The 10,001-nt window shown below is 35.7% G+C and overlaps 1 long non-coding RNA gene across 1 annotated transcript; it reads left to right on the top strand.

Annotated features, from left to right (window-relative positions):
• The first annotated feature begins 1,421 nt into the window (after nucleotides 1-1,421).
• Nucleotides 1,422-6,946, top strand: LOC118895421. Its single transcript, XR_005019945.1, has 3 exons — nucleotides 1,422-1,496; nucleotides 2,970-3,027; nucleotides 6,876-6,946. It is a non-coding gene; the product is annotated as an uncharacterized LOC118895421 (long non-coding RNA).
• Nucleotides 6,947-10,001: the final 3,055 nt, after the last annotated feature.

Here is a 10,001-nt window from a genome sequence, read left to right as displayed (position 1 = left end):
TATTTTAAAAACAAGAGAGTATATGTTATTGACTTTAGTCACACAAAATTGTAAAGGCAAACAAAATATGCTCTTTTCAAAATTAAAATAAGCATCTGTAATTTCCTTAAACATTTTGGAAACAGCAATACGTAATTTGATCATCATTTTTCTTTTAAGTTAGATATTTTTTAGCTTTCTAAGTAACTATGGGTACTTGAGAAAAGTTTAAGAGCTTATAAAACAATGGAACTTCTCCCCTCCCTACTATAAAGAAAGCAAGCGGCTTAAAAATCATCTACTTAATTGGCACCAATCCAGAATAAATACAGACCATTCGTGTCTCCATCCGGATTCGTTCTGGGCCCTGTGCTACCAATTTGTAGCTATCTTCCCAATCCTCTCTATCTGGGGACTGTCGCTTCCCCACTTACGTGCTGCTGTCGCTTTGGCTCTGGTTCATTTATGTGCTTATTTACTATTCTGCATCTCTAGGCCTCCCTTCCCACTTGGCCTGTGTCCATACTTCACACCAGAAAAATGGATTGTATAACTGAGTCACTATCTCATAAATTAAAGCTAAGTGGAGAAGAAGGCTGGACAATACCAGCGACAGGAAAAGCTACTTTTACTTTTTTACCAGTAATAAGGCTTTTAAACATAAACTAGCCAAATAAATATGCTCTTTTCCCTGAATGTCTTGCCCTCAGTTCTATTTACTTCATTTGGAAGCACTGCAAATATGCCGTGAATATGTGAGAGTACCTCTAAATTAAATTCTGTTTCACTCCCAATGTGTAAAAGATTTGAAAAAGATTTTTAGTGATTTTATTATAGACTACACATAAGGATACTGTGGAGGGAACAGAGGCTTAGAATATAGGTGAGCTGGATAGTAGTTACCAGTCTACTTCTAACTAGTTATCTCACCTAGTATAACTTGAACTCATTAGACTTCTTTTCCTTTTATAACGTGATTATACCAGTTTCCTTCCAAATTTTTGATTCTATGTTCTGTCCAATACTCTTTTATACATCAAGACGTTACTTTCTCCCGTGTCATTGAAACTATGAAAAAGTCTGTGGTTTTTCCCTTATTGGGTAGAAGGTCCACATAACTCTTACCCGTAATTATACCTCTGAGGTCCTGTAAACTCCACCGGACTTGGAGTTGAAACCCCTGGGTCTTGGTACTGTCGTTAGTTGTGTGATCTTGGACAAAAGATTTTACCACTCAAAGTCCCAGTTTCCCACGTGGTTACTGTGAAAAACCTAATTTTTGAAAAAATAAAATATACATAAAAGTTTATTAATGTACTTTCTATAAAAAAGACAAAGTGATATTACCCTGATTTTACCTGCTTTACTTTTCAATTGCTATGTCATTTACTTCACACTTTTGTAATTTGCTGCTTTATTTTTCTCTCATAGTAATAACAGTCATTATTTTTTCTGTGATGGCTGTTATCATTGGAATTATCCTAATAAGTGCTAAGCTTATTGGCCTGCTGATAAAGGTGAGGACTCAGTTTTTAATTTTGCTGTAAATGCTGGTGTAAATAGCTCTAGGAGGGTTTAGTCCTTTGCGTTCAACTAAACTCAAAGAGAAACAAAACTGGGTAAAACTCATCTTTTTCAACCGGACACATAGAAGTCACTGCATTACTCTAACAGAATTTTTTTTTTTTTTGCACTTGCCCTATAAAGAAACCCCAAATATAAATCTATCCCCCTTTTCCAATGAAAGATCCTCCAAAGTTTTTGTCTAACTTGATTTAATACATTTTGATGGATATGGATGAAATAGTCAAATTTCTAATTATAGTATCTAGTTTAATTTGTGTATGAAAAATATTTAAAATAACATGATATATTTAGGCATGTTTAAAACGTTTGCTTTTTTTTATTCTCATATTTCTTGAGACAGATTTTTCAAACTCCACCTATGAATTTTCCAGCATGATTGATTTTTTTTTTCACCCCTAAAGTTAATTTTGAGTCTGTATGACAGATTCCAAAGCACACAACCTTTACTGTAACTTTCTTTATAAGACAGTTGGGACACAACATTCGTGTGCGTGATTATAATGCTAGTAATTGGAACTATAATCATAGATCATTAAGTCCCTAGTCACAAAAGAATGGTACAATTGAGTTCTTATTCACACTCTATTTTTTACCTCTCTTTGTGATCTCCATACTATAAACACTATATATTCTTTTAAAAAGGCTTGTTTAGATAGATAACAATATTGCAATGGCAGGGCTATAACAAGATTGACAGTAAATCTACATAAAGTTCCTTTGCCCTTTTCTTTTTTAACTATTTTTATTAGGTGATTTTGATAATCATCCAAATCTATGACTGATTAGCATTACTCCATGTCAACGTATCTTCTCTAAATAAAAGTAAAGTAATTGAGAGTATCTACTCTAATATGAGAGATTTTGTAACGACTTGAGTGGGAGATGACCCCTCGTTTGCAGTTTAAATGTTGGGGAAAAAGTCATCTCCTTGGGTTTGGGCATAGATGGCAAACTTAAACTTAGTTGTCTTCTCTCTTGGTTGGTGATCTAAAATCTGAAAAAGTCAATGACATACTTAGTTGGCAAAATTCAGAGAAAATCTTCTATATGGATATAGAAGAACTGGGTCATGGTTAATATGACTAAAAGAACTTATCTCTTTTTTAAAAATTTCCATTTCAGCTTTTCATTACAGCAGGGAAATATGACAGAGCCAACGTTTGGGGTAATAATTCACTTATAGAAATAACAAATACTATTTAGAAATACAAATTTAAATCAAAGTTTGTAAATATCTACAGAATAACGACTTCTCCCGCAAAAGAACTCTGCAAAGTGAAGTTTAATCAAAAGAAAACAAACTTTAGCCAAAAAATATATATTTTTAATCTGAGGTATTTTTCTTTATTGTGTCTAAGTTTATAAAACTGTGGTATTAACATTCTTCTGGTTTTTATTCATAGAGAAATCCAACTCTTGGAACAAGCGATCCTTTAACTTCTGTAAAAATAGGAGAAACAGGTTGGTGCTAATATTTTTACTGCCTTTTGCATTCTTGAAAGGGAAGTAAATTAATGACTTACTTCTTTCTGAGTTGGGAAGGGTGCACCCAATTAGGATTCATTTATATTCTATTTTATCAATGCCTCCTCTGTAAAAATTTCTTTTGTGAATGTTTATCTGCAGCATAATGAAATTCTCCCTTAGGCATAATGCATCTTTAAAAAAGAAAAAAGTAAAACAAATACGATAAGTAAAGTAAAAACCAAGTTATTTTGTGTACTTCTTATTTTCCAAACTGCAAAGTTGTGTATAGGAGACCTTCCAGCAGGTATAGTTTAATAGTCCTGTATCTGGAGCCAGACCTGGATTTGAATACATACTCCAACACTTATCAGCTGTGTAACCCTGAGCCAGCTATTCATGTGGAGATAATGATAGTGAATGTGGAGATAATTTAACATGGACATGATGATGGCATTCATCTCATAGAGTTTCATGAGGATTAAATGAACCAGCACAAGTACAGCACCTAGAACAGTGCTTGGCCATAGTAAGTACCTGGTAGCTATTATAAATATCGCAGGCTCCATTTCCAAATGACTTCTGCACAAATGGCCAGTCACTTGGCTCTGTTCTCATTTCCACTCCCAGGTGCGAAGGGGTACACAAACATGGGGAAAATAGCGGGTGTATCTTGCTCACCCAGAATAGTATTGACTCACCCAGTGTCTTCCAAAAAGAGCACTCATGCCGACCTTAAAAAGTGTGAGATTTTTACATTTAAAAACATCCAGATATTAGTACTCTCTTGCAGAAAAGAAAAAAAAGTAAACTCTAACAATTCTGGAGCACCCATACCAGCATGAGAGCAATTCATAAGAGCTGTGTAGTAGTTGCTGCCTCTACTATGTGTTTAAATACCTAGCCAATTTTATTAAATATGGCCTGTTGTATAATCTCACTAATTGAGTATATAGTTCTATTAAAATTTGCCTCAGACATAAATCCAAGTGACATCTATTTGGGGAGATGTCCACCAAGAACAAGTCTCTGTGGAATGGGCTTTAAATGCTCAAGCAAAAGGGAACTGATTCTGCCTTCTACAAAATCGATTGAAGTTTTTCCCATAATTAACAAGGGCTGTAAATTTCTAGATTCCAGTTTTAACCCTAGACCTAGCACCTATCTTCAAAGGACTTGCTAGGACTTTGGGGTCACAAAAAATAGAGAGTTTTAAACTTCTACCCCCAGCCACATAACCTGTATGCAGAACTAGCCTCATCACATTATCTTATAGCTTCTTAAAGCTTAACGATGATCGTTATATAATTGTTTAGTCCTAGGAAATGCATGCTCGGTAGGCTGAATGGCCTACATGTAATTCTCAGCCAACAGGATTAATAAAACCCAATCTGCAGATACTTAAAACAACAAAAGTTTTGAGTCATGTACCAGATTCACTTCACTTACTAAGGTTACTTCGTTATAGGACTTGCAGCTAGAACAAATAGGCATTAAGTATTTATTTTATCTACATTCTGCATTGTTTCAAAAAAATGTTTTGAAGCTGTTTTTAAAATGGAGAATTTACCAGTCAAAACCTTTTTTGTTGCTGTTACCTAAATTTCTATATGCTTTTAACTACTGATTTATTTTGGTGACAAATTTAGTGTTTAGTGTTTTGTCTGCTTTTTTTTTTTTTTTCCATACAATCTTGAGCCTCTCTGTGGAATAGCCCACAAAAGTTTGAGACAATTTAATCCATCAAAGTGCATTAATATATCCTTGTTAGTCATTTAACACATGCTTACTGTGGGCTGGGCACCGCACTCGCATTAGATATACAAATAGGAATCTCTGTCCTCTAGAAGCTGAGAATCTAGTTGGGGAAACAGACTGTGGTCATTGTAGGCAACAAATTTTAAGATAGCAGAGGCGTTAGCATCTAAAAAAGACCGGGGCAGGTAGCAAAGGCTTCTGGAAATGAAATTACCAGAGGGCAGTCTTAGGGGACAGAGAGACATTTCTGGGGGAAAGTCAGTTCTAAGCAAAAGGGGAGCTTGAGCAAAAGCATAAAAGAAGACAGGATATGGTGTAGTCAAGGAATTGGGTGCATTTCCACATTAGCAAGATTAATGCCTCAGGTCACCATTCATTTCTCAAATATTTGTAAAGGCAGTGGGAAGTCAGATGAATCAGATTTTAGGCTCAATTCATTTCCCCATATTTGTGCAAATGAAGTTATTAAATGTGTCTTAGTAAGTTATGGAAATTGTTACTGGAGAGTAGGTTCTTGTCTCATCGCAGAAAGAATTCAGATACGAGACACGGAGGTCAAGAAAATAAAGTGAGGATTTATTAAGCGATAGTATGCTATCAAGGGGAGAGCGGGCAGACTCAGGTGAGTAGCTGCCCTGAATTCCTTTAGCAAGCCGGTTATATGGGGTGCAAAAATGAATGGGCAGAATATTCACTGGGGAGGGAAAAGTTTGGAGTTGTATTTCCTGATTTTCATCCCAGCTCCACCTTTCCAAGGAGAGGAGAGATTTTTGTCCTTATTTAGCCTTGATCAGAAGTGTCACAGCATCGGTGCATGATGGCAACTTTTTATCTGCAAGGCTAATTTTATTGTAATGAGGGCAAAATAAGCAAAAGGTTACATTTGGACACTGGAGATTCCTGACTTTTCCCACCTTTCTTTGTCTGCCTCCTGGACACTTGTTACCACAGAATGTGTGGTTTTCTGTCAGTCCTGGGGGTTTTTGTCTGCCCAAAGACCCCCTTGTTTACAAGCTGTATGGTTTCCTGCCATTTGGCCTGTGCTTCCCTTTCTCTTCTCTTATCTAGCTACCTGTCTGCTCTAACAAAATAGGTTATAAAATCTGATCCCCACACCTCACAGGAAATTTTGGGAAACACATAAGATTCCAAAAAAATGCTTTAGCCCTATTTTTGTAGAATACTGCTCTAAAGTAACTTACAAGTCAAAGGCAATAAGAGATTAGAGTGATCGTACCATCTCAATGAGAACTAGAGATGTTAGGGTATAAAGAATGAATTGCTTTAACCTCCTTGAACTTGCACACGATTAATGGTTGGTGGGAAATGAGAATAAGTGAATCTGAGTTAGCTGCCCACAGTGGCGGCCACATGTGACCCCTGCCAGCCCATTTCTTATGGGAGAATTTTGAGCTGCACAGTTCTTATAATTCCCCAATAGAAGGAAACTGTGAAGAATGCTCTGCTTCCATAACAGCAAAAGTTCGTCCCATCCCTTTCACACAGTCTCCGGAAGTAACATAAATCCAACCTACCAGCCAAGAAAGTTGGAATGTCAGATTTGGTGCAGGAGATCAGCCCTTCTTTCACATGCTAGAATCAGAGAGGAATTTAGCAGTGAGTTTCTGTACAGACTTGCCCTTGCTTATGTCTAAGAAAAAAAAAATTATTCCTAAAAGAGATTTAAGATGTGTGTGCTACTTTAAGACTACTTGTCTTAAATTCAAACACACATCTGTAATTCAACTCACATATCATTTACGGCCTTCCCACTCTATTCTACCCCTACACAAGTTCTCTGTTAGTTGCTCATCTCTGCAGAAACTAGAAACAGAGTGATTATGTTTGTTCCTTACCTAAGGTTTTTAGAATAGATTTCCTAAGAAATTTTTTTTCATTTCACATAACTCTAATAGAGCTAAAATGAAAAGAAATTCCTTTCATTTCTTAACAATTGTATTCCAGGACAACTCTGATAGAATATAGAATCCTGAAATTTTTGTATGCATTAATTTCCTGTTGTATTTAAATATAACTATGTTTTATACTACTGTTTTGTTTTGTTTTTCTCTATAATCCTTCTACAGTATAGTAATCGATGAGAATCTGTTCACCAAGCCAAGTTTTGGAAGAACTCAAAGACAAGACTTCAGTCAAGTGAAAAATAAACATGTAAATTTTGGTCAAGTGAAAAATGAGCATGTAAAAAAACCAATAAATTGTATACCTTCCAAAGTTGTACAATTTCAGGATGAAAATTTCATTGTAATGAGTCCAGTGACAAATATTTTCTTTCACGCTTGTTTTTGTGTGTTAGCATAACTTTTATAATTAAGTAACTTGGAATTCTTATACAAAACTTTAGTTGGCTTCGTCCACAATTCTTTAAGACTGACATTCTATTCTTTTGTATTTTAATGATTGTGCTGTCAAATGAAAGGCTTGTAACATCTAGATAAAATCTAAGTTCTCTTCTCATTCTAAACTTCCAAGTCTATTTTCATTGTTTTGAATAAATTAAGAGGACAGCGAAATGCTATTATTTCCTTCATTGCTGAACAGGCAAGGTATGTATTACACTAATGATGATGATGTTTAGTCACACTAATAAAGCTTGTGCTTGGAAATGCCTTGCATCATACATACATACATACACATATACATACATACACATATGTACATATATATAAAGACATGGACATAGATATAGATATGTAAAATGACACCTACTTTCATCCTATAATGCATAAATCAACACAAAAGATTTTTCCCATTAAAAAAGTGAGGTGTTACACACGTGTAAATGGCTCATTTAAAATAATTGTCTGATAGTCTAGAGCATTAACTCGTTCAGGGCACTGACTGATGCATTGTGTTCTACTGGGAGAGTTAGTTATGTCAGTGGGCAGAGTATCCTGAGAAAGATTTAATGACTTTTTCTTCTTAATAACTCTGTAAATGCAACAAAATGCCAAATTTAACATGCAGGTAAATATATTAAAAGTTACTCTGTATTGTCAATTAAATTCTTTAATCTGTCCAGTCCTGGTTTCTCTAATTAGTAAAGTTTTGGAAACTGGTTTAAATAATCTAAAAGAAATTTCTGGATACAAGAGACTAAGGCTTTGTGACTATACAGTTTTCACTCATTTACAGTAAAACTTGAAAAGCAATGTAAAAAAAAGTACCTTCTTGTGATTGTTCTATTTCCAAATGAATAAAAATCCATATAGCTTTTCATTGTTGTGTAATAATTAAGTAAATAATATTATGTACATACTTGAGCCTGGGAATGTAGATTTACTTTTTAATATGTTAAAAAAATCTAAATCTTAACCTACTTGTATGTTCAGAGAGTATTCTTGTACTAAATTGATTATATAAAAATAAAGAATAAAAACAACATATTTCTGTTGGTATATGTATTTAAAAGTAGTTTTAACAGTATTATTAGGTTAAATTAATCAAAAGAATGACCCAAGCATCAAGCCAATTTTGTTGAACCAAGAGAGAACATGAGACTAACCTTGTCTCTAAAGTAATTTACGAGGCAAAGACAATAAGAGATCAGAGTGACTGTGCCATCTCTACCAGGGCAAGAGAGTCCAGAGAATAACTGAAATAGGAATTGCTTTAACCTCCTTCAACTTTTCCTCAATTTATCTGTACTTCTATCAAAGGATTTTTCACATTTAAATTTAATGTTTGTGGGGAAAAAAATGGCCTTTACTCTTCATATTTTTATAATTAAATCATCATAAGATTATAGAAAAGAAATCTTACCTATGAGGTCATCATGCCCCTATGAATGGTTCACTTAGAATTTCTTAAACTTTGGGACTGGAGTAGGGGTGGGAGTGAAGCTGATTAGAAAACGTCATCCTTCAGGCCTGGGTGTTTGTTTGTGTAAGTGTGAACAAAGTGTCTACAGTAGGGAGAAAATGAATGGAGAAAAGGGAGAGATGCTTGAAGGCAGAACATGGGGAGGTGAGGAATGACGTGGTTAAAGGGTTATTGTAATGATACCCATAATAGTAATTGAGGGAGAGCCTTCCGATTTATTCTAAGCATTTGTCTTATCAAATTTTGCAAATTTCATACAAGAAACTCCTAAGAGCCAAATGTCACTTAAACAAAAATCAGTACAAAATTCTGCCCAGTATCATGCATGAGCCTCTTATTATGTCAACACAGTTCTAATGAATCTGTGCCCTCAGCTCTATTTAGCTGGACTATGTCCACTGGCAACTGATAAAAGATTTTCAGCCTCTAGCTTTAAACAAGTGCTCTCAATTCTCATGCGTTGCTTGTACTATTATTTGAGTTCCATCCCCTACTTAACTGGGTGTCATTGAAAGCAGGGACTTTTCATTCGTTTTTGTAATTCCTATGAGGCTTCACAAAACTCGCTTCTTATTTCATGACGCTTTTCTTAGTATTTAAAATGCCATTATACATAGTGATATCTTGAAAGTTTCACATGGCATGATATGGAAAGAGAATCGATCTTGGAGCCAGAGTTTGAACCCTTGCTTATTTATTCACATCATTTCTGTTTCCTTATCTGTAATGTGAGGATGAGAATAACCACCCTGCAAAAATGTCTTGAGATTTATTCAAAATGAAGTACATAGGGTGGTCAGCAGCGAGGGAGTGCTTGTGTCCTCTGAACACTACAGAAGTCCGACTCTCACTTGGGAATCTAAACAATAGATGCCCCAGTCCTGCTCCAACAGTGCAGCCAGGACAGGTAGTGATGCTGGGGGTGACAAGCATTCCTAAATTTGGTGGGGAGGGGCCAATGGGAAAAAGACTTTCCTATGGGCTTTCTATGGGCTCTGGGTTGGGGGGGACCGTTGGGCATATCAGACATGAATTCCTAGAGGAGGGACTAGCTTTAAATAGAAAGTAGAAGTGCTGCCAGTTACCTTAGGACTGAAGAAGATGGAGACAACCAACTGAGACGAAGATGGATTTACAGAAGCCAAGAGAATAGTAGGTGAGCAGTCCCCAGTGATGAGAACGTTTTGCAGAACCCACAAAAGCACCTACAAAAGAAAGATTCGAATGGAAATCTCTGCCAATAGTAGAAAGCTGGGCCGCTGTGAAGATATTGGTCTAGTCAGAACTTTCCTACCCCCTTACCCAATTGTTCCCTTACTGTGTTCGTATGCGAGAGGGGTCAGAAACTTTGGGTAGCAAGATGCAGGAAG

Source organism: Balaenoptera musculus, chromosome 5 (genome assembly GCF_009873245.2).
Source record: "Balaenoptera musculus isolate JJ_BM4_2016_0621 chromosome 5, mBalMus1.pri.v3, whole genome shotgun sequence".
NCBI classification, from domain to species: Eukaryota; Metazoa; Chordata; class Mammalia; order Artiodactyla; family Balaenopteridae; genus Balaenoptera; species Balaenoptera musculus.
The sequence above is the reverse complement of the archived record's forward strand: the minus strand, read 5'-3'. Positions and strand labels throughout refer to the sequence as shown.